This window comes from Geospiza fortis, unplaced genomic scaffold (genome assembly GCF_000277835.1).
Source record: "Geospiza fortis unplaced genomic scaffold, GeoFor_1.0 scaffold327, whole genome shotgun sequence".
NCBI lineage: Eukaryota > Metazoa > Chordata > Aves > Passeriformes > Thraupidae > Geospiza > Geospiza fortis.
Genome location: NW_005054410.1, coordinates 1,159,301 through 1,184,904, shown reverse-complemented (window position 1 = coordinate 1,184,904; position 25,604 = coordinate 1,159,301).

The following is a 25,604-nucleotide window of genomic DNA, read 5'->3' as shown; positions in this document are numbered from 1 at the left end:
GGAAGAATTTCAGCTCTCAATTCTGACATGGATTTCCTCCAAGTCTTTTATAAAATTACTTATTTTATAATAAAACTGACCCAAGCTTCAGTTTCTCCTCTGCAAATAGCACTTCCTAAACAAAAACTTAATGTCTTCCTCGTTCAGAGGTTGTAAATAATTTTTAAAATTACAGCCTTAAAAAAAAAGGTATTGATATAATTTGGAATGGTTAAAAATATAGAGAACTGTAAATACATCATATTTTTCATGAACAAAATGGTAATATTTTAAAATTGTAGTAGCTTCTATTTTTCCCATCACCATGATAGATTTTACGACCAAAGCTTGCACTGGCTTTAAGATGGGCTTTAATTTCTGCTCATTTTAAATTTACTGTTTAGTATTTAATTTTCATTACCTTTTTATATGTCTGTAACCCTTTAATTATTAACATCATTATGTAAGCATTGAGATCCAGACATAATAACAAAACAAAAAATTCAAAGCTAAAAAAAATTTGAATTTTTTTCAGTAACTCTTTTCAGGCAAATATCCCGGCAAGGCATCAGGTCCTCACCAAAGCCATTTTATCATTCCCCCTCCTCAGGTGGACAGGGGAGGAAAAATATAGTGGAAAATATATATCTCAATCTCATGGATTGAGATAGAGACAGGGAGAGATCACCAGTCACTGTCATGGGCAAAGCAGGGTCCACATGGGGAAATTCATTTAATCTATTGCCATTTAAATTAGACTGTGATAATGAACAATAAAACCACCTCTTGAAAACACCTACTGTCCACCTCTCCATTCTTCATGGGCTTAACTTTACTCCCAGTTTCTATGCCTCCTTCCCTCACAGCAGCTCACAGGGATGGAAACTGGGGCTGCAGTAAATTCATCTCCTGCTGCCTCTCTCCCTCCTGCCAGGTCCCTGTTCCAGCAGGGGCTTCCCATGGGACCACAGCCTCCTTCAGGATCCACCTGCTCTGGCACGGGCTCCTCCAGGGGCTGCAGGAGAAGGAATCTTGTCTCTGGCACCTCCTGGAGGAGCATCGGAGCTCCTCCTCCTGCTCCGCTGGCCTGGGCTCCCACAGGGCTGCTCCTCTCACATACCCTCACTGCTCTCTGCTCTGGCTGCAATTGCTGCTGCACAGGAACTTCTTCTCCTTCTTATATGTGTCACCCAAAAATCCAGAGGAAAGCACATGTGCACTAATGCCTTCACAGGTATCCAAGGGAAAATATACATCCACAGGCATGCCAATCCTCCCTGACAAACAGCAAGACTTGAGGAAAAAACCACAAGGAATCAACCAGAACTTCCCTAACTTCTGAACATGAAAGAGGCTTATTACTTAAAAAGAAATAAAAATTGGTAGCACAAAACAGTTTTTCTGGTGATTTTGATAAACTGTAAAAATATATTTTGACATCAGTGACACTACTTATTAATTTTGTTTAACAGAAAAGCATCTATTTTTTGTGTAGCTCTAGCTTAGTGAAGCATGATCACAACTATGAAGTAACTAGTGAAATACCCAAAAGCCTTTACAGAATACAACAAATGTTTCAGAAGGTGTGCTGACTTTGCAGGTTTTTTAATATCACATTCTGTTACATTTAAATACTGACAATACTGACAACTGAAGAAAAAATATTAGTCTTTTTTTCCCTGTGGGTAAAACATTGCAATTTAATCATACCATTTCCTATCACATGTAAAATAATAATTTAAAAAAATCTTATGCCAACAACTTTGCATCACATATAGAAAAAATATAGTGGCAGTAAAAAGCTAAAATATTTATTGGTTTTCTACTTAAGATGTTGTTAACTCAGCGGGTTACTTCTACAGGAACCAAACAGGACAGTATGAAAATTCCCTGGCTTGCATCGGCATATGGATTTGGAAATGCGTTTAAAAATTGAGTTTAAATAATATCTTCTCTTGGTGTTATGCAGTTGCCAGAGTTTATTGATTTGAATGATACTTGTTAGCAAAATGGGGGCAAAAACAGTGTTCTTGTTGTCACAGTTGTTTTGTGCAGCTATTGATGTGATAAAACAATTTCATTTGTGGAATATTTTAAAGCAGCAGCTGCCTAATGGAAAAGAAATACTTTAAGAAATTGCATGCATAAAAGCTTCTAGGTGTTTAAACCTCTGATCAAATGAGACAATTTATAATGTTAACAAACTTAATTCCAGAACAAGTTGTATCACAATTGGACCTGTCACCATTCTACAAGTAACTGTCCCTTATGATTCATTATGACCCACCCTGCCTGACATGTGGACTGAGTGCAAACAGAGTGTGGAGAGTGAGTCGGGAGAGGGGAGATAACAGAGATAAATCTAAATTCATTCTGGAAGCAGTCACACTCAATGACATATTCACTGACTTCTTCAACAGCTCATTTGATAATGTTCTTTCTGCACTATTCATTTTTCTGAAAGATGAAAGCTGGCTGAAGATCTCATCTGCTCACTGATGCAGGGAGAAGATTTGAAATTAGCACAAAAATAAAAAAAGGGAGGGGTGGGGTGGTGTGGAAAGCAAGCACTTTCTGATTAACAGTTTCTTGGTCCTGACAGGGAAGGCTAAACACCCTGCCTTTTCAGGTCACCTTTAATTAGATATGCATTATAATTCTACAATATGTCAATGGGCTGACTCTGTCTGGCAGAATTGTGCTTCAGAGAAGGGGGAATACATTAATCACAATAATTAATTGCTTGAAGAATGGAAACATTGTTTTCTGTCTCAGCTTGTAACATGATACATATTTGTATAAATTTTTTATTACTGTTCTACACAAGGCTCAATCCAGCAGGTTAATAGAGTGATTTTAAGACAAGTGCAAAAAGGGTCAGTAATTCTTGGCCTTTAATAAATTCCTGGTTTGAGTTTCCTTTTTTTTTTTTTTTTTTTTTTTTTTTTTTTTTTTTTTTTTTTTTTTTTTTTTTTTTAAGTGAGGAAGTAAGGGGAGGAGGAGACAATGCTAATTGCATTAGCCAGCCAGAATGTTGTATAGTTCATTACTGGAAATGAGAATTAAAACACCAGCTAACTGCTTTTCTCCGCTGGTACTGAAAATATACTACACCTGCTTCTGCTGATTTGCCCAAATTGTTAATTATCCAGAAAAATCTGGGTCAGTATTCTATGACCAAATTAGTTACCAGCTAAAGATTACAACTGGCTTGCCAACAGGAAATTAAGAAGTGTCATATTAAGTGGGGGCAAAAATAAAAATATGATACTTGTAGGTTATTTTAGGGATTTGTTTTTAGAAAAGTCTTTGAAAGGACACTTTGCATTAAATCTCTTTTAATTTTTCTCCAAGAGTTTAAAATGCCTGTCAACGCTTCAGAACTGTCAAGAGAGTTTACCAATCAGTTCAAAGAAGTTCTTGCTGCTTTCCATGAGCACTGACAGGCACAATATGTACCTGTAGCCACACAAGCACTTCACCAGCACTGTTCTATCTACTCTTGAGTGGGGAACACAGAAACAAACTTCTACAAGCACATTCCTCCACTCTCTTTTACCTACTTCACTGCAAATATGTGTGTGAACGTGCACTTTTTTGAGCATTCATGTCCATTTTGCCATTAGCAAACAAAACAAAACAAAACACACAAAATAAAAAGTGTGAGAGCCACAGACAGCTACATCCTGACAGACACACAGCTCCCAGCTCTTGGATTAGTCAGATGCTCATTTGCTTATTCAGCACTCCACTCTCTAGACCACCCTTCAGATGCTGTCTTTGCCTGCCCTTACCGCTCATAGGACTGATTCGTTTTCCCTGATCACATAAATAATCTCCCCTGAATTAATTAATCAATAGAAATTTCTCCATCCCATAAACCTTTTTATTTTCTGGATTCATAGTTTCTCTTATCCAAAATCCATTTTTTTTCTCCCATCCATAACAGATGGGGAGAGACAGGAGATGAGAGGGGTCTGTGAAGGGAATTCAGTGAATTATATGCTCACATGTACCTGGAAAACCTGCTTCTTATTTAAATTAGGAAAGAGGAAAAACAATATAAACAACTACAATTATATCCACAAATCTTTTTGATGCTTCCTAAATGTGCTAAACTCCCTTGGAAAATAAAAGGAGAACCTGGAAAAATTGCCAGTACATTTTAAGAGGCTTCCAAAACACTTCTCATTAATTCAGCAGTCTACATTTGTGTTCCTTTTCCAGTTTAGACTGTTTTCTCTCTGAAAGTATGACAGAAAACTATATAGCATAGTATCTTTAATACTAATACCCCTCCTTTATCTGCAAAGCAAAGATCAAATAAATAGCGTTCAGAATAAGCCCAATTAAAAATAGAAAGAAACTGGTACATTAGATCTTTAAATAGAATAAATACACAAGTAAAAAATAAAACCTTTTGTAGACCTTACTTTAGAAAAATACCATAAAACCCCAGAACATGACCCACAAAATTCCATCCCTCCAGAAAGACGCATATTTATGTACAAAAAGAATGAGAAATCAGAGTATTTTTCTATTAAAAAAAAAAAGAAAATAAAGTTTCAATTACATTTTAGATCATTCCAGAATTTCATAAAACAGCCGTTCTTAGAAAAGGGAGTATGGTTATATTTTTCCCCTCAAAACAAATGGAAATATTACACAAGCCCAGTACAGACTGTTAATCAGCAATGGCTCTGTGCAAGATGTGAACAGTGAGACTGCCAGTCACTAAGGTCTTTTTTATTGATATAACACATTTCCAGCCATATGAAATAAATTTTTCTTCTAAAAAATTTTGGCCTTTCCTCTCTATGTTGTCTACCACCCTATGCTCTCTCATTTTACACACCAAAAATATTGGACCTTAAATATTGTCAAATTAATTGCTCCTGTTATGCATTCATTTTTATGGATATAAAGAACTTGAAACACAGTGGAAATTCAGAATCAGGAGTTGGTAGATACTCCAGAAGTCGTGGCATACTCCAAAGGGAATCACTATGAATATTTTTCATAAGTGATTATGAAACTGAATCTGCTTTAGTTCAGTCTCCTATGTGTTGCCTAGAAGGCTGTGAAAGCTTTTCTGATGTCAGGAAACAGCAAAACATCTAAACAAAAATTCTATTGCAGCAGTTATTAATTTCAGAAAGGAAAGCTGTGTAAAAGCTTGGAATAGGAAGTTTGTAAAAATGAACCTTTGTTAAAAGAAGTGAAAAATTTTAATGCTGTCAGAAAATCTATTTGTTTAGGTACCATCATCATAGAGGTTTAAGGGAAAATGGAGATTTATCAAAGTCTAATATCCACAGAAATTTCTAGAATGGTCAAACACAGCAAAATAGGAAAGAACGCACATAAACTACAAGAATTGTTAATAGAACAAATTCTTCTCTTGTTAATAGAACAAATTATTTCAAATTCCTCTCAAACAAAATGGTTTTATATATCCTTCAAGACCTATACATGAGAAGTGTAATAAGTGTAAATTAAGAAATATTAGGCTGGAGCAAGAGACTGAAACCAACTATTTGTACCAAAATGCAAAAGGAAGGAGCTGCAGAAGTTGCCCTGGAGGAACTTTTCTTATGAGGGGCACCTCAGAGGAATTGTCCGATACTGAAGAGCCAATCAAAGAGATAATGGGAAAAATCATGAAATGAGCAACAGGAAATTGTCCTGAACATGCAGAATTCACCCAAGAGGTCTAAAGTAATACAAGTATGAATTTCACATATTTTGGATGTTAGCATAAATCAGACCAGACAACAAAGAAATGGAAGGTAATAAAGGTGAACCAAATTCTCCATAAGATATTCCAGGAGATTCTAGGGAGTAGGGAACTAAAGCGCAGTAAATCTGACTTCTACAACAGATATGTTGTAGAAGTGGAAAATATAATAAGGAGTAGAACGGGAAAACAATCAAGTAAATAAGGCGTAGTGCACAACAATCCAGAAATTTTTGTAGATCAAGTCAAGCCTCACAAATCTATTAGTTTTTTGAAAGAGTCAATGAATGTGCTGCTAGGGTTAATCCAGTTGATATATACTCTACACCTGAACTCCTAACAACCTCCTGGCAAAGGCTCTGTTTGAAAGGATTTTCTAAAGAGAAAAACATTAACCAGTGCTGAGTAGGTATCCAGGTATCTGCATTTCAGAGACTGGAAAAGACAGAAATTAATGACCACTTTTCCCAATGTACAAGACTTAAGCCTGGAATCTCATAACAAAAAAAAAAAAAAAAAAAAAAAAAAAAAAAAAAAAAAAAAAACCAAACAAACAAACAAAAAAAAACACAAACACAAAAATCTAAAGAAAAAACTCAAAAAATAAGAAAAAAAGGGAGAAAAATAAATGATAGCAAAGAATTGCATAATTATCTCACAGTATGGGTTGACTGCACGATAAACTTCTTGATAAAATTTAATTTGATGAATTCAAAGTGATGCAAACAGTAGATATAAAGGGTGAAAAAAATCCTTATTATGTCTACCCTGTGATGGATGTTAATTTACCTATAACCTGTCAGGAAAGAGATCTTCAAGTCATTGCACATCTTGCAATAGTAGTTCTATGAAAATGTCAGTTCTGCTTAGCAGCAGCTAAAAAGACAAATAGAAATTAGGAATTATTTGGAGAGCATTAAGAGCTAAGTAGAGAAAGCCTTATTGCTATTAAAAATTGCCTTATTGCTATCCATGACATTCATGTAACTGTGGTCATTCCATCTCAAGAAGGATACAGCAGAACTAAACATGATATAGGAAGGATTATCAGAGATCAAAAATTATTAGCATTTGAAAAAAATTAAATGTACTAGCTTGCATGGAAATGCCTCAGAGGCAACACCATAGACACATGAAAGTATGAATGATATACAAAAAGGGAATTGGAAACTATCACTCAATGAAAAAGTGACAAGTATCCCATGGAATTTTCAGCTGAAAATTTTAAACAAACCCAGGTTAGCCCTTTTTTTAATGTAATATGTAATTAAACTGTGAAATTCATCACTGAAGGATATTGAAAAATGAAACGGTATTGAAAAGCTGTTAGGAAAATTCATGACAGAAGCAATCATTAAAGGGTATCAAACAAAAAGATAGACTCACAATACTGAGCTGCTCTATAGTTTGCCAGAAGCTGAGAGGGAAAAAGTGGGGAATTATCACTTGTGTAATAATTCCTCTGTCCTTAGAGGCATCTCTGCTAGGAGATCTTCCCTCTTCTTCATATGGATATCGCCAAAACCAGGAAGGATGAAGAAGATGGAAGAACAGTCAGATTTCACACAGCCACCGTGTCACTGACATATTTGCTTCCTGGAGCCATGACTTTCCACCAGAAGAGCATTTTACAAGAAGATTGAAGTGTTAGCTTAGGTATGTCATAAAAAGCCAAGGACTAATAACATAACAACCCATCAAACTTCATTCCTTATCTTTGCTTGTGTTGGTAAATTATTGATGTAATAATTACGGATGATACTGCCACATTATGACCTAAGTGTGTATTCATGAAAGCGTATGGAAGACAAAGCATGAAGAAAAGAAAATAGTCATAATCCAAAATTGCCGTATTACATTCAGATTCTGTGCTAGTAAGACTGTTCTAGTGATTCTGGAATTTAGCAGTTACCTGAAAGCATTACAAGCAGAAAAATGGATGCAAATATCTTTTCACATATTCAGTTATAAGATTCACAGGTGAAGTGAGCTTGGAAAACAGGTGGGAGAGGAAAGAAGATAATAACAATAGAGCTATTTTATTTAATATAATCTCACTTAAACATTCTTAAAGTAATCTAGAGTTCAAGCCATGTTCTTTAAAATGGAATTAAAACTCATTCTCTCCTCTTCCTCCATTAATTCCTATAAAAATGATAAATATAAATCGTCATCAAATGTGTAAAGCCTTTTCTTACATGCCTCAGGTAGACTGTATGTTCTTCACTGACTGAAATACTCAATTTTATATATATACCAATATGCATTAATTATCTCCAAAGAAGTCTTCTCTCTTTAAAAGAGGAAGGCAAACTTTGAGGTTTGTTCCATGAGGGACTGAACTATTAGTTTTGTCAGCTACAGCTGAAGTGTCAAAAATAATTTTATTCAAATGAAAAGTCAGCCAAGCTTCATATTAGGCTTGGGCAGAAGATTATAAATCATAGCAGGAATTCAGGCTACCTAAGAACAATATTTATTTATTCTCTTCTGGATGATAAGTCATTTGTATAAAACAAAGGCTAAGTAGAAAGTCTGTAATAAACTAAATAGAGAAAAAATGTCAGGACTACCTAGTGCTGAAAACTCATGTTTTCTTGACACTGTGCAACCCAGCAAACATCCTTGTTTGAAAACTACGGGAAAGCTGCTGGGTTTAAAAGCAAACATGAAATTTTACAATTTGTATCCATGCACCAAAACATGGTGCGTCTTTTATTTTATTTTGAATCTGTAAATAACTTTTCAGGAAGTTTCAAGAACATAAAGCAGTGTGATCAGTAGGCCAACAGTCCTTCAGTCCAGGCTCATGGATGTAGAACTTGTATTTTAAGAAAATTAAAGCATCTGCATGAAACAAATAAAGAATATTTATTCTTTAAGTAGCTAATAGCTATTGTTTATAGATGAACCCTTCAGTAGGTGTCTTATTTCTTAAAATCCCTAAACACCTCAAGGAAAAGCTGTTAAAAGAGAGTTGTAGACTTGATGCTGCTTAAACATTCAATCAGTAGGATGGACTGCAAAATGCAAAACAAAATTTAAAAACATGTCTAAGAACAGCTTTCAGAGTGCTTAAAGGAGTAAGGGAGCAAAGCCCCAGTAAAAAGATAATTTTTAAATTTCCATTTCCTACTAAATTAACAACCACCATGGAGGAGTTATCTGCACAAGGTACTAGGACAGAACGTAAAAAACAAAAGTATCTGAAAAGAATTTCTCCCTGGTGAACTTGTCAGCCCTCAATACTGCACAGCTTCTCCTGGAATTTATGGTAAAATGTTTAGAAACTTAGTTTGTCTTTAAAAAGTATTTTCAATATATAATTCATATAAAGTTGTTTCATGCTCTTTCACCAGGTAGGAGCTTCAGAAGATTCTTAACCAATGATGAAAATTTCACTCCCTTTTAAAGAGCAATGTAAATAAAAATCTGACTTACATATTAAGAAAAATAATTGAGCCACTTCCTGCTAAATTAGAAAGAAGCAACTCTGAGACTACAGAGTTTGTTCTGATTTAAGCTTTCCTACATAAAATTCACCAAATTGTTCTAGCTTTGCAATACCTTTCAGTCTTTTCTTTTTGTTCTGAAGATCTTTCTATCATGATTCTAAGAGAATGTATACCTTAGAATAGGTAGTTGCATTTTTAAGTCCTGTGCGCATAAAAAAGGCAAATCTTTCTTCTCAGATTAAAGAATTTGAAAGAAAAATCATTATTAATTTGAGTAAATAGCAGATTTGTCATATGTGGTATTTCTTATTTGTAGCTTACCTCAAATGCTGTTTCTACAGAAATGAATGCAAGATAAAAATCCAGTCTCAGTGCAACAGAAATTATTAGTCACTTTTGGCCAATAGTCAAGGAATTGCCAGATAACAAATGATACCAGAAGATGGACAGAGAGAGTTCTGCAGTTTTCTAGTTCTGTCAGTCAAAACCAAAAATAGCTGCCATGCACATTTATTAAGCCATATATGAAGATTAAGGAAGTAGGAATGAAGTGCAAGAATTGGGATTTTTTCTATTATAATTTCAGAATTTTGGAAAGAAAAAGCAGGTTTTAAAGATCACATTTCTGCAGTACATACTTTTCACTATTTCCATACATTTTACCTTTCTAATCTGTGAAATACAAGAGCAAAAAAAAATCCAATTTCCATGTTGCTCAGTGCTACAGATGCTGCTGCTATGGAAACTACCCTTCATGTGCCAGAAATGAAGACATACAGTTGATGTACAGTTACTGCAATGCAAAGCAGCATTACTTTTTAATTTTTCCATTAAAAATCTAATATAAATGCCTAAAACATTACTTCAATGCATTATGCATTCTTCTACTTCCAGTGAACTCCATAACACTTTTGACTACAGAACGTTGTGAGAGATTTCCATGGAGCTGTCAGCTCATTGTCTGAGGCATACAAAAGAACATTGTGTAGTGGAAGTTGGAAAACACAGGACTCTATAATAACCTGCTTGTTTATAAAACTGAAATGATGACATTTATCTAATAACAGCTCTAGCTGGAACCTATGTATCCTTGAAAAGTAAAGGAATAATGAACGTTGCTGTTTTGATCAGAAGCAGCATTCTGGTCTAGTGTGAAGCTCAGGGGTAAAGAGAAAGTGACCTCTTCTCCCCCAGCTCATATTTTGAGCCTGGACTTCTTTTTTCCTCTTCTTCAAAGGTCACTGCTCACATGTGTCCTGCAACTTTCAACCAATTTTGGTTTCATCTCTCTAATTCATTCTATGATAAAATTATGAGAATGAGTGGGCCCTCATTTCTCCACTTTGCAGCCTCACTCTTCTGTGAGAAATGTTTTAATTATTAGTACTGCCCATACTCTGCCACAATTCTAGTGTTTCTGTACAACATCTTCCTGAACCATTACCAAAAGCTACAGTTATCTCTTCTGAATTTCTCTATCGAATTTTTACAGCAAAATTCAAGAGAAACAATAATAAAAGGCAAAGAGCAGTCCCAAGACCCACAATCAGTCTTATTTTTTCAGGAACTGTTGAAATGTTAAAAAAAACAAAATTATAACACAGGGACAAGTGATGAAAAAGAACTCCCATAGTGACTTAAGCCACAGGTATTTCTGCTTTATTTTTTTCCATGCTCATGAAGAAAAGAAATTTCTTCACTGTTTTCAGAGAGTTTGAAGAAAAGAGATGGAAATTTGAATGTAAATAACTCATATTTTAACAAAGAAATCCAAATTTTTAAAGTAGTTAATGGTTCTAGAGAAGTCTAGATCCAGGTTTGTGGGTGTGTTTTTATAAACATAATTACATTGGGGAAGGACTGTGTGCTTCCCACCTCTGAACAATTAACTCAATAAAACCAAAAACGTCCAAAAATGACAGGCATATCACTGGGGCTACAGGGTCCTCAGCACCTAAGTGTCATAATGTCCAGACAAGAGCTTCTCTAACTCAACCCCCAGAAATGGTGTCATGATGAAATCCTCTGGCCTGTGAATAGCAGAGTAATTTTAACAGAGGAGTAAAGGCAAGAAAAAATAATAACACTGGCTGCATTGGCAATGGTGCTATCACAAACTGCAGTCAGGCGCAGGAGTTGGAGACGGGACATCAGAGAGCAGGTGTTGTCCATAACATGAAGTTAAATGAGCTGGGAAGGACAGAAGGAATTTAAGAGTTCTAGCTATCAACAGCACTCCCCCCACAACAGCCTCCAATAGTTTTGTATTACTTAAATTCTCACAGTAAAAGTGTGGATGAAATTGGGGTTTTGCTGAGAGCTAAATTGGAAGGATGCAGAGCCTCCCTAATCCCAATCACACAAAGCTAAACCACTCCTCTGCAGGGTGGGTGAGCAGTCTTTGCCTTTCTCCTTCTCCTGAAAACGTGGAAGTGTTGAAGACTTAGCAAACCCGAACCTCCTTTTCCACTCTTCATCAGCCCATTTTTGCCAGGCTTTTCTAAACCATTGTACAACACACAGAATCTTTTGAAAATTCTAGTACATCCTTCTACAGAGGTTGTGAAGAAACAGAAGTAAGGAATTTTTCAAGTCCCAGAGCATACAGCTTCCTTGCACTGGAGGGAAGAAATTGCCAGCATCCTGTCTAGATCCTGCTATCTCAGTCTCATTCAACAACCTAGAAGGATGAAGGTGTCTAAACTACAGTTTAACCTGTGTTAAGCAGTGTGCAAAGCTTCATTAATACTTGGAGCCCTTTAAATCAATATTTAGACATTTAATTATTTCGTTCATTTTACCTGAATATATTAGTAAATCCTGATAAAACTATTAGGGCTCCCTATGATTAACATACTTGAATCAGCAAAAGGTGGCAATTAGATAAAAATCTACTTGCTTTTCTGGTCTATCATAAAATTTGCATAATTTCTGAATTATTTTATCATTTGAGGTATATACTAAAAGTGTTTTTCTGCTTTTTAACTGTAAGCTATATTCTACATGATTCAAATCCTCCTGCCTTATGAATATTTTAAGTAAAATATAAAAATATTTTTGGCTGCGTCAAATCCATAAAATTTTTGCTTCTTCTGCCACCAAAAGGTGCTCATGTATCAAAGATCATCAAGTGAGACTTGTGATTTTCTAATCAAAAATATATTTACAGATTTTTCAGATTATATTGTAAATTAGAGCTTTTGTAGACATAATTATTTTTCTAGCAGTTCAAAATCGTTTAGCTAACTTCACACTCTCTCAGATAATGAGACTTTCCTCTGTGCTTTTTACAAAGCTAAAGCCACACCAAGGATTTCTGCTGTATAAATACAAATTATCAAGTAGATCTCAACACATAGATATGACTGGAAGTTTACTTCAGAGGATTTTGGATCAGAACAATGTAACTTGTGTTTGAACTTTAATATCAAAATATTGAAGGCACATTCAGAAGGATGTCCATCACAATCTCAATATAGTTACTGTCTTTATTCTCTTTCAGTAAGCATTTATTCAGTTGAGCCTGATTTGTTGGAGCTATTGTTAAAAATAAACTCTTTAACTGCCTGGAGGAATATAAAAGACCTACAGGAAGTTATACAGTAGGTTCCAATCATCAGTAGGTTCCATCCATCAAACCTTTTTCCTTCAGTTTCTAAGATCCATACTGACCTTAATAACATGGGAAAAGGAGAAATATTCTATACAGAATATCACAAAGAAGAGAGGAGGATGAAAGACACAATCACTCTATCCTTCCCATGTATTTGCTCATGACTTTCTAGAAATGAATATCAGGACATACTGATTCACTGAGGTGTAATTAGGAGGACGGAAACCTGGTATTTTCAGTCCAAATCTATGTAATTTTGACTGTTGTTTCAGCAGTGATGACTTCCCTTGGGTTAAATAACAGCTATATGGACCACACCCCCACCAAAAAAAGTTCTCTCACTAGTTCCACAGCTGATGATTTAATGGCACAGGGTTTTTTACTGTGCTACTGCACTAACAAACTTCTGTGGACATCACTCCATAGTCTAAAACACTTGGTCAAAAATGGGCTCTGTCCTATTTTGGAGGTTCTGTTGCTCCATGCAAAAATAAAAATATGCAAAATTGGACTTTGTTGCCAGAAAGGCTATGAAAGCAGCATTTGTCTGGCTTGCCTATCAATAAATATCCTCAGCTGTTGGAAAGACGATTATGACAGTGCCATGGCTGTATTTGGGGTCTGTATCTGTGTTTTTGAGTGGGTTGAAATTTGCTGGCTCTGTAACAGGAGACAATGTATGCATGAGACTATACTATCAACCTGAAATGGAGTAAAATACTAACAGATAAATCTAAAAAAAAAATAAATGTTAGAATAACTGAGATAAAAATGTGAAACTTTAATCTGGTCAGAACATAACAAGGTGATTCTCAAAAAGAAAGACAAACCTTCCAAGGAGTGTAGAAAGCAAACATAGAAAAACATCTCTAATACACCCAAACTAGTAAATATGTTATTAGATTCCAATGAACGATCTCCTGCTAAAGGAGGATTATACAAACATTATCTGAACTCTAAGAAACCTCACTCAAAGAAGACAGAAGTGACCTTTTTGTTTTCATGACACTTTTGTGAGGCTTGTGTATGATGGAAGCAACTCAGCTTCAAAAGTGCTCTGAAAAGATATGTCCTAAACATTGCCAAGGAATAATGATACACCCACTTGTCTTTTCTGCTAGATGTAAGAGCTGTTGCAGGAGGTCAGGGAAGAAGTTCAGTAATTTGAAATATAAATGAATGAATTGTCTTTGAAATTAACATACCAGGAAAAAAATCCACAAAACACCAAAATAACAACAGTTTTAAAATACTGTGTTGTAAGGAAATCTGTTATAGTTCGGTCTTTGTGAATTTGATGTCTTATTTATGTGAAATAAAGCAAATTTTGGATATGCATCACAAGATTAACTGTTCAAGTAGAGATGCCCACTTTCAGGGGCAGCTTATAAAGAAATAAGTTTACCACAGTTAAACTCGGAAACTGAGACTGAAATAGGTCATCAACTCTTCAACAATTATGCCTGAAGTTCTGCTAAATGGGACTACATGAGAATTTAACAGCTGCTTTCTGGTTACCAAAAGTTATTAGGATTTTGATTTTTTTACTTTTAACGCGAGTTGTTTGGATTTTTTTTCTTTTAATGACAAAAAAACCACAAAAATTCTTAAGCATATTCTGTATGTAGAGAAAAGTATAATCCTGACAATGATTAATTGATGCTATGGACGAGAAAGCATCTAAAGCTCAGAGGACTATGGTGGTGAAACTACAGTTCATTTAAAAAATAAATAAATAATGAGACTTCATTAGCTTACACTGAAGTGGAGAAACTTAAAAGTCTTCTCTAAGTTAAAAGCTGTAACAAAGAAAGCAAAGGAAGCAAAGAAACAAAGGAAGCAAAGAAATAGAAGAATGTCTTGTGAAATTAAGCAGTGGGGTTTTTTTCCTTCTCCCCATCTTTGACAACGGAGGAAGTCAATGAAAATGATAGACTGATGTTCAAGAAATATAACTTGATTATTCTAGCAGCAGTGAAAGGGAAATGCTGCAAATAATTCATCAGAATACCAGAGAATCAAAAAGATTTTAAAAAGAAAAAGGAAAAAAAAGCCCATGACAATATACCGTATATTCTGGCATGATAAGTTGCTTCACACAGCAGAGAATTTATCCAAGCTGTATGATACATCTCATTAAAGGAGCAACCACCAAAAGTAACTTCTGATTTGCTGTGTGCTGCTCAATCTATCAAAACCCAGCCTCTTCATACTTGTAATGCTGCCACTAAGAAAAGTGTTGAAATATGTCACCTTATTTTGCAATACCTTATAGCAAAATAATGTATTCCACATTACAAAGTACTTTGTTTACTGAACGACAGTGCGTTAACTACACTCAGCATAAAATGCTGCAGTAAACAGGGTTATTTTCCACTGATTTTTAGTGCACAGTGATGGGTGTATGCTAGCCCAATGCTTCTTATCTGACACGGCAGATAAATTGACAAAAATCTTAAGGATGCCTGATTAAATTGATAGATTAGGAGGTGTTCCACAACACAGGAATAAGATGCAACAGTACAACTTTACTAGGTTTAAGAAATGAGAGAAGGAGAGGAGCTGTACAAATACATTAATTATACTATCCACTCTTTCACACAGTCCTACATTTTATTTTCTATTTCAATACTCAAAAGATGAAAGGAAAGGAAAACATTTTGTTTACCCAATTGATAATGTTTATTTCCTAGAAATAGAAGATGATGTGTCAAGTGAATGCTACTGAACTATGTGGCCTTATAGAAATTTTGAGAAAAAGTTAGCACAAAACTTTTCAGTGGGAAATTCATTTCTATTCTGAAATTCTCAGAGCTGCAGAGAGTAATAAAACTTATATTACTAAAATAAGAATTAAAAAAATAAAGAGCCATAACCTTATGAGCTTATAAACAGTGTGAAACGAAAAGCTGCACATTAACAGAGATCTCAGTGAAGTGTCCAAGCCTCAAATGTTCACAGCTACAGTCTTTGTTTTAATTTAAAGAAATAAAATAAAAATCATTACCTCAGTCAAGAGTCCTGTTTATGCTGCCATCAGAGCTGTGACTGCTTCCTGGGAAAGCAGAGCAGGTATGTTAACTGAGCTTGTTTGGGTGGCTGATAACAACACAGCTAGCAGCCCCAGAAGCCATGAGGCTGAATGATTATTTAGGTAATACACCTGTGGCAGGTGTTACTATGGTTTCAAGGTGTTTGCCATCTGAACCAAGTAGCCCACATTTACATGACCTAGGCCAGAGGTTCATAATTATGATTTCATTTGTTTCCTCATCAAATTTTTGCCTCTAGTCTTGTGGTCTTAAAACCAGCCCTGCCACTCATCAAGATTTGTTATACTGTTTAAAAAGGAGCAAGGCATAGATAAGATGCAATTTAGGAAGAAATTTTTAATAACCTCTCAGCTGTTAATTGCTGCTTCCCAAAAGAGACCAGAGACAAGAGTGTATGTGTATGAATGTTCCTCCTCCCCTCCATTCCCGGGAAAAAGCTGACACACGTCCCAGCTGGTTAGCTGCCATTGCCAAGAACATCAAAGAGGAAATGCACTTGCACAAACAGCTTAGATGACACCAGACAGCTGGGGTTTGGCTCTTCCCTTTCCTTCCATTTCTGGTAGCTGTGCTTACCTCCAAGGAGCGGAGCTCAGAAGGAGAGCTACTGTTGAGTTTTGTTTCATTCAGTCTCTTAGCATCAATCCCCATCCCTGACATTCCCAAAAGGCAGCTAGGCTTAGGCAGGTATCTTCCACCCACTGTTTGTGCCTGACAAAAAGCCTGTTGACTTGGCAAGCTAAAATAAGGCTTAAGACATAATGTAAATTCTTCTCTGATTGTATAAAGCAGGCTTTTGACTGGAGCAGGAATATTTATTTAAAAGTTACAGTACAGCAGTGAATTTTAGGTTAGATTTACTTTGCAATTTGTTACATTTAGAAAATTAAGCCTCTCAACAAGAAATCCATTCTTCCCTTCCAGCCATGTTTCTCGTGATACAGATGAGGGACCTGTCCTCTTTTAAAACAAACTTGTACTCTGTAACTGCTGCCATTCCTCCTTCTCCTGCGAGACTTTTCTTTTGCCAAATGACTTGTTCACAATACCTAAATTTTTCTCACCCCGAGATCTAGCCCATATTTTAGTCTTTTTCATGTAGTTGAATCTATTCTAATCAACGTCTCTGATAACTGCTCCACAGCCAAAATTCATCCCAGTTTTTACTTGTCAGACATTCTCCAGTAGCTCTGTGATTTACTTTGAACAACACAATTCCAAAAGTCAATGTACTAAAGACATCACAAATGCAGAATAGGTAGGTTTGACCACATATCTGCTTCAGGCAACATTTCATACAATGGAAAAGTTCAGCACATCCAAGGGGACTCTTAAATCCTCCCCATATAATTAATGGATCACTGTGATCACTGCAGACAGCCAGGACAGGTCCCCACTTTCACAGTTTTGTAGATCTACCTGGATAACTAATGCCTAAGTATTTCACATCCTTTTTCTACTGCACCAGGAAGAAAGTAATCTCTAATCCATCTTTTCAGGTAAAATGATTGCTTTCTTTGGTCTTGACTGCTAGGATATGATTTCCACAAATTTGGCTGCTATGCTTTTAGCATCTTAAACAAAAAACTTGTCTTCCTTCATCAAGAGAGCTTAAGAAGTGGCTACAAGTGTTGTGCTGGTATATCTGTGCTTAAATTAGATCATCTTCAGCATCCTCCATCTCACTACCAATTTGCCCTTCTCCTTCTATGTCAAAGAGGAGCTATTTATTCTCATATTCACAAAGACACCACTGCCATCACTGATTGAGTACAAGGCTGACTATTCTCTTGTTACCTCCCATCACTTAAATCTTTAAAGTATCTTTATCCTTTTCTGGATTAGAATAGCAGCAACACTTTAAACTGTGACAGTCATTTCTAGAGTGCTCATCTGAAATGCAGGCAGATGTCCCAGAGAACATATTTGCAAAATGATTAGCTCTGGAAGATTTGAGCTGCAAAAAATGTCTGGTATATGATTTGGAACTCTCTACATTACAGAGACAGCCAAAACTCTGGGATCAAACAATGTCATAGAAACAGGAAAAATGAAAGGGGTTAGTTCAGTTCCAAACAGGAGTAACGGGCAGACTGACAAACACAGTGCAGAGGAATCCTATGAAAACTTTTGAAAGAACATGAGGAACCAAAGATTGATGATTTTAAGGACTTAAGGAGGAAGAAAATTGGAAAAGTAATTGACAGGGCTAGAAGTGCACCATTCATTACTTTTAAAATTTTACCAATTAGTCTTCTTTCCTTCCTTTTCAGGTCCCAGCATTCCTCTGCAGATAGAAAATAAATATCTTGGAGCCAAGCCGGTATGATTCCTGTGTTGCTCTGTGCCAGAGTCCAGAGTTCCCACAAGGAAACTTGATCCATTATAGACAAGGGTTTTTGCCTGAAAATAATAGTTTCATAAAGACAAAAAATATCACTAAGCCAGACTGTCAAATTGTCTGGAAACCAAAGCAGACCTTTTCCTTTATGATGTGTTTGTAGACTGAGATTCTAAGAACTTTAGTAGTAAACTCTCTGATTATTAATGGGCAGTAACTTAAACTTTGCATGCATGATTTACACTACACTGAGTTTCAGTAAGTTGCTATAAAATACTTTGTTCTGTTCAATAATATTAGTTCTACATTCTGTGCTTCAAAACTATCTTAATTTTCTCAAACAAAATAGCAACTTCAGTTGTATTTTCCTGATAAACTGATATGTAACAAAAAGAAATCTGTATTAAGAGTAAACCATATAAGCACACCAAGAATACATCACTTGTTATAATACATTTAACTCACAATATATAGCACAGCTTTTTTCTAAGAAGAGGTATCTTTAAATCATATCCTTTATTACAGCATAAAGTATTTGCAGATTTTCATTAAAAAAAAGAAGAATAGTAGATGATATTACACCATTAAAAAAAAAATACCCAGGGAAGGTGAGAATCATACTGTCATTAAAAAATGTAGCAAAACTACCCATTTAATAGAATAACAAAATCTTCCAGGCTGGAAAAGGCCTCCAAGACTATCAAGTCCAACTTTTTGGTGACAATCAAGATCATTTCCAGTTTGGAACACAAAGATATTTAAATAGTTATCACCTCCATGCTTTAAGAAAAGAAAAAGAGAGAAAGAAATTTGTCTACAACTGAAATCCTTTTTTTCCAGGAACCCCATGGGAACAAGATAGTGCATTGTTTCTTAGAATATGGCTTTTAAAATTCACTATGACTGCTGTATATTATGATTGGCTCAGGCATTTGAGCCAGCATACAATGAATACAGTTGTAATTTTTGCAGTCACAGAGCAATGAATGTTCCATGTTATTTTGCTTGTTGCCTATATGTAGGGAGCAATTTGTGTGGAGAACATTACTGTATCTGTCATGTTCCATCTGAAAGCACTGATGCAGAACTGCTTGGAGACAGCAGCACTGTGGTATTGATGCTCATGGCAGAAGAGATTTAGATACCATGAAAAGCTAATGGTGTTAGCTAAAGAATTCTTCAATTCACTTCAGCAGAAAGGAAACATTTAAAGGAGGATTAGTTTTAGAATAAATGACAAAAATTCAACACATTGAAATTGTGCAAAGTGCATATTGTAGCAATTATGGAGACTTTTTGATACAGTACTGACGAGCCAAATTATGGCTGTGCTGTATATTGCTCTACAGCATAGACAACTGCCTTTATATGGGATGACTTCTTCTTTTAAGGGGATAGACATAGACAACTGCCTTTACATGGGATGACTTCCTATTTTAAGGGCTGCTATAAAATTATCTTTGTGCTTTAAACAAACATGCTTCAACTGTGCACAGAAAGAAGCACCTGGGAAAACTCCCAGTTCCTTTTTTAGCCTATGCACTTCTTACTCATCCTAAAAGATTTATCTTCTCAATTTCTCCTCTGAGGTGGGCAACAGGGGTAAAACCAAATTGATTTTTCTGCTTCTTGTTTGGGCTAGAGAGAAATGACTGCAACAAGGAGTGACAATTCTGCTATGGTGAAGTCTGCACTGGATCTGGGCAAGAAGTTATGTTCCCCCTGTGCTGGAAGAGATGGTCTGAAGCAGTCTGCAAAGAAAAGTGTTTTAAAAGAAAAGGTGGAAGGAAAAAGAAAAGGTGGAAGGAATGTTCTGCTTTGTCCTGACTGACATGAATCCTGACCTTGGACAGTGAGGGCCACTTAGGAGTGAAGTGCCAGCTTCAAAGCATACCCAGGACTGGCCCTGCTGTGTCACAGTGACCTGGATTCTCTCACCACATCAGTTCCAGGAAGGAAAGAAGTTTTGACTCTGTGTTGAGTAGGGCTGTCATCAATTCACAAAAAAGTACTGCCTAAGAACATAAGGTTAATTAAGGACTTGGAACTGAAATATCCTGTCTCTTAACAAAGCCATCAAAATCTAGTATTCCTGCTCTGCTTTTCTTTTAAAGGATAATAAAATTTACATGCATTTATTAAAATATATGTGAAGGTATGTAGACATGAACATACATATAAATTTTGTCACACTCCAGAATATTAGAATGAACAGAAGAAGAAAACAAAGATCAGTAACTCTTGCCATGAGAGCATTCTCTCAGTCCTACATTTGAAATCCTGCTGAGGATATTTTCTCCCAGCTATATCAACTACTTCCCATTAAAGCAAAGCTATGCACTTTCAAATATCATCATGGGTTTATATGAGTCTCCTATTCACTTACCATTCAAATTTGCTCAGTTTACAAGTGAAAAACACGTCTCCTTCTAGGATTTGGCAGCAGCAAATCTCAAGCCTGACTCCAAAACCAGTCTACTCTTTTTATTTTTTCTTTTTCCCTTCAGTTATATTGTATTCCTTTAAATTCTTCTGTTCCTTTTTGTGACATTCATCTTTAAGACAGTCAACAATGATTCAGATGCTGTACTAGGACCAGGATTTTTATTTATACAGTATAATTCTCAGGCTATTATTCAATCCACTCTATGGTGAATAACAATATACTGTCACAAATAAATTAGATTTGGTTTAGATGGTTCCTATTGTTGCCATTACTATCTCAAGTACTTGCACATGAGAATAGGTGCCTAGTTCTTACTCCTAGTTTATCTTCTACAGCCTCTATATTTATTCCAAGGTTTCCAGTAAGACTCCTAAAATTATCTGTCTCCAAAATTTTCTTTTACTCTTGTTCTCATTACGTGATAAAATTGCAACAACTTTGGAGAGACATTACATTTATTTTTTATGTCTGTATAAACCTAACACAAAGGAACTGTGATCTTTGTTTGAAGCATGTAAACAACAAGGCAACAGAAAAGAAATGTAAGTATAGCTGGAGGATTTTATGTTTTTTGGCAAAAAAGAAGATGGAGAAAAATAATGTGCAAATGTGCTGTGCTGCAGTTGCTTCAAGTAATTAGATGATTCTGCAAATGGTGGCTTTGAATAAAAACAAACAGGAATTTTTAATGTCATCTGTCTGATTCTTGTGACAAATTATCTCCTTGCAAACATTTTTGAGTATTTATTTGGGATGCTCTATGTTGATTAATATTTTTCATTCCATTTGTGTAAAAATATCAGTTAATATTTCATACTTTCTTCTGCTTCTTTACTTCTTTGAACTTATTTTTAGATATATGCCTATTCTCTCATGTGTCTTATCAAATAATTGCATTCAGAAATCAAACCTTGCGAACTTCGGCAGAAAACTATGTTCAACCCAATTATACTTTCTGTAAAAATACTCCTTTCTGAACAGGTTTTTTGCAGGTAATTTTAACCACAAAACACCACCAATGATTGCACTCTGCTACTGCCAACTACAATGACATGAAAAAATTCCAAGAAGAGTCAGTACCAGATCAATTTAAGAAAAGCACTCAGGAGGGTGTAAAAGGCACCCACCAGGGGTTGACTAGCACTTTAAGTACTACAGTTGAGTAGGGAGCATTTTAATCTATTTTCTTTTGACCTATAAAGACTTCTAAGTGAAGAACAAAAAGGTTTTCAACAGGTACAATTTTTATACATTAATTTTCTGATGCACCAAGTCTTTCCAGGAGACATCAGGGCAAATGTTTCAAATTAATGGAGGGCCTACTGTGGTGATTTGTATCATCTGACACACACTGAGGACAAGTAGCCATAAGGTAACATTTCCTAGAACCTTGTCTAGTTGGGCAAAAATATTCAATTTAGCTCTTTTGAAATCCATCACAAAGATGCACAGCATAGATAAATAAATTGCCAGGCTAACAGACAAGCCAACATAGAAACATTTGTACAAAAAACTGTTCCATTTAATAGTAATTTGTCAAGATAATTGTGTCAAATGTGGTATAACCACAGAAGTCAATATTAAAGAGACTTGAATCTTGTTGTCAGCATATTAGAAGGCTGTGGACATTTATTACTTTTATTTCTGAGATGGAAGAGAACATTTCTGTTTTGTCCTGTCTTATTTTAACATTCCCCTTGAAAATTAAAATAAAACTATCAAACACAATGCTCAAAATTCTTTAAAAGAAAAATTGGACTATTTAGGCTGACATAAAGGAGACACCAAAAAACCAAAATCTCCATCAAGTAAAAAGCATATCCAAGTAAAGAAAACTCTCCAGGTATATTCATCAACCTCTGAAAGTAGATTTGGGAAACAGCAGAGGTATGCCTGGAACTTTCAGCTGGTAAAATCCCAGGAAGAATTGTTGGTAGGTACAGCAACAGTGCTGTACAGTGCAGCAGTGCTTATTGCAGTGCAGTAAGAATTGGCAACTGCTCACAGTGGCCTGTAGGGTTATATTTACAGGAAAATTAACATGTACTGGATGAACCAACTTCACCTTCTAGAACTCAGTAACTAAGTCATCTTTATAACAAAGCTACATTCATCTTTGTAGATAAAAAGCTGGTGTTGCAAGAAGAAAGACAAAGCAGAAAAGTTAGTGACAAACAAAGGGGTGTCAACCCGAGCAAAATGACACATCATCTACCAATTAGATTAAGAAAAAGATGTGTGCTTACCTCATAGACAAAATAGAGGTACCAATCAAGAGATGCATAAAAAATGGAGCAACCCATCAAACAATGCATTTCTATGTAGACCAGGATAAGAAATAAATATGACCAATGTTTAGAGACACAATAAACAGCTTTTACTTGATTCATACTGAATCGCGCAAGAATCCTTTCTCTTTTCTCCACAGTGCCAGGGAGAATCCCTGTGAATGATCTCCAGATCCCTTGGCATCATTTGCCAGGAGCCAAACTGAGCACACCCCACTTCAACCTGAGTCTAAACTCCATGACCTGTCCTCTGCATTTCAACATTTCATTGTATCAGTGATTTGATTTGATAGCAAGATGCAAATGTTTCAGTGTTTTGTCTTAAAATGGGACCAGAAACAAAGAAACCAGTGAATCTTTTTAAATGTTTTCCTGCACTTAACCTGATTTTTTTCAGTGTATAATTAAAATTTTACGGCTACAAGTTTCATAATAAACATTTCTCACAGCCTGTGCTGGGATGTAAATCACATCTAATAATTAAGTCTGAATTTTACAGTAAAAAAACCCTACATCCTTCTGAAACTGAATTACTGAAAAAGCTGATATCAGGTCATTACCAGTACATTTTTAAGCAAATCATTAACTTCTACAGTGCATGTACTGATGCTCAAACTTTGTGATTGCTGTGTGCATTTATTAGACTGTAAATTTCATTCCTCATAGCATAAAAATTATGGGAAGTTTTTTGTAAACTTGTAGGAGCTATGTCTTTTTCTGTGATGGCTGGATGATCCTAATTTTTTTGGTTTTTTCTTTCTATTCCATCATTTCCTTTTCATTTCAGATAGTGATACTAGAAGTGGAGCAGTTAGGAGAAGGGAGAGATGCAGAACAATAAGGAAGATACTAAAAACTTGCTTTACTGGGCAAAATTAGGTTGGTCAGAAAATATTGTCCCATACTGACTACTGGACATTGTGCTAATGAGAGCTGCTGTGTTTGCTTGTTACTGCAATGCCTTTTCCAGGAGTCATCAAGGTGGCAGAATTAAACTGGACAGAGTACAGGAATATAACTAGTAGGAAACAACCCTGCCAGGGAAAAGGATGTAAAGGGTGTCTTGCATTTCTCTAGTCAAATAATTATGAATAAGCAGTACATCCTCTCTAGAGAAGCTCCTGGTGCATGCATTTAAAAGCTTCACTGAACTTTTTCTGCAGATAAATCATGCTGACATATTTCTCATAATTTTTCTGTTACCTTTATCCAGATGTATTACCAGATATAGGTGAGTAATGTATCTCTTAATAAATATTCATTCTGGGAAAACCCACAAAAGCTCCCACAAACATTCGTGATAAAATAATGCTGATCAGTGCCAACTTTTTACTTCAAGGGACTTCTGCATTCTACAGCAGGACATTCAAAGCAGTACTTAGTCACCAAAAAAAAAAAGAGTTATGGAAGTACTGTTGAGGTAACTTGCAAAAAGTTGTTAAACTTTACACTGATTTCAGCAGAGGTTACCTTAACTTTCTGTCACTGAAATGTGACCTAATGAATATGCTTAACCTGTGCTTTTCATCACAAACACACACACACAGAAAAAGCACTATTCTGCCTCCTCAGCTGGAGAAGACAGAAAACCCTAAGAATTACAGCAGAAAAGCAGCACAAGTGTTTGTTGAGCTCTGTCTGGGTAGTTGGGCAGTGCAGGTCTGGCTGGTGGAGCCTTGCTGTCACTCAGAGCCCCCTGCCCTGCTGCAGCCTGACGTGGGACGAGCCTGTCACTCTGCACTCTGCACTCTGCACAAACAGCTCCCCAGCACACTCCCCAAAATGCTGTCTCTGAAACAAATGGAAACCCAAACTAGCTCTGGAACCAGACAAACCTGAAGAGCCCAGCTCAAGAGCACATGCAGGGAAAAAAAATGAATTGCCAGATTTTTTGAATAATAGCAAAATTGAAAGTGCCTTGGGTACATCCAAGCACAGCTGCAATAGCTAACTTATTAATGTCTTTTCATTGGCAGCCACATCTAAACAATCTGCAAAAGAAACTTTAACAGCTTCTCTTGTCATAAATGATTCAGCTGAAAGATATACAACCCTGTAAGCCAGGTGGTGAGATGTAAAAGATGCTAAATCCTGCATAGGATATTTGGGGGTTTTACTGGGGTTTTTTTCAGGCTATACAGAGAAGCCCCTATCATTGGTTGATGTAAATAACTCCTAAGGGCCTTGAAGGCATGTATACTGATATCAGGAAAGGTATTTGTTCCAGACTTACTTGCAGAACTTTTGTTAAAGAGCTGCCCATAGGATTAAAAGCAGCAGAGAAATTCGGTGAACACGAGTGAAATGAATACTTTAATTAGATGAGTTATTAAGCCCTTATGGAAAAGACGCCTTCCTATGTACAAGAGCTTTGAAAATACAAAATATTGCATTACTTAAATTATAATCTCATCCTTCTTTCAGCATACAGGTCCAAAAAGAGAAGTCAAAGATTCTCTCTCTCTCTTTTTCTTCTATTAATTTAGCCACAATTACAATGAGACAAAGAACAGTATAAATGAGGTAACATACCACTGCAGTTAAAATCACAGCCACTGACAAAAACTAAACAAAAATAATTTGTATCTGATTGTAATTTTAGTTATTATCAGCCTTGCTGACCCTTAGACCCTATTTAAAAATATTTTAACTTTGGCAGGATATCCACACAAGACACTATTTTTCAGTGACC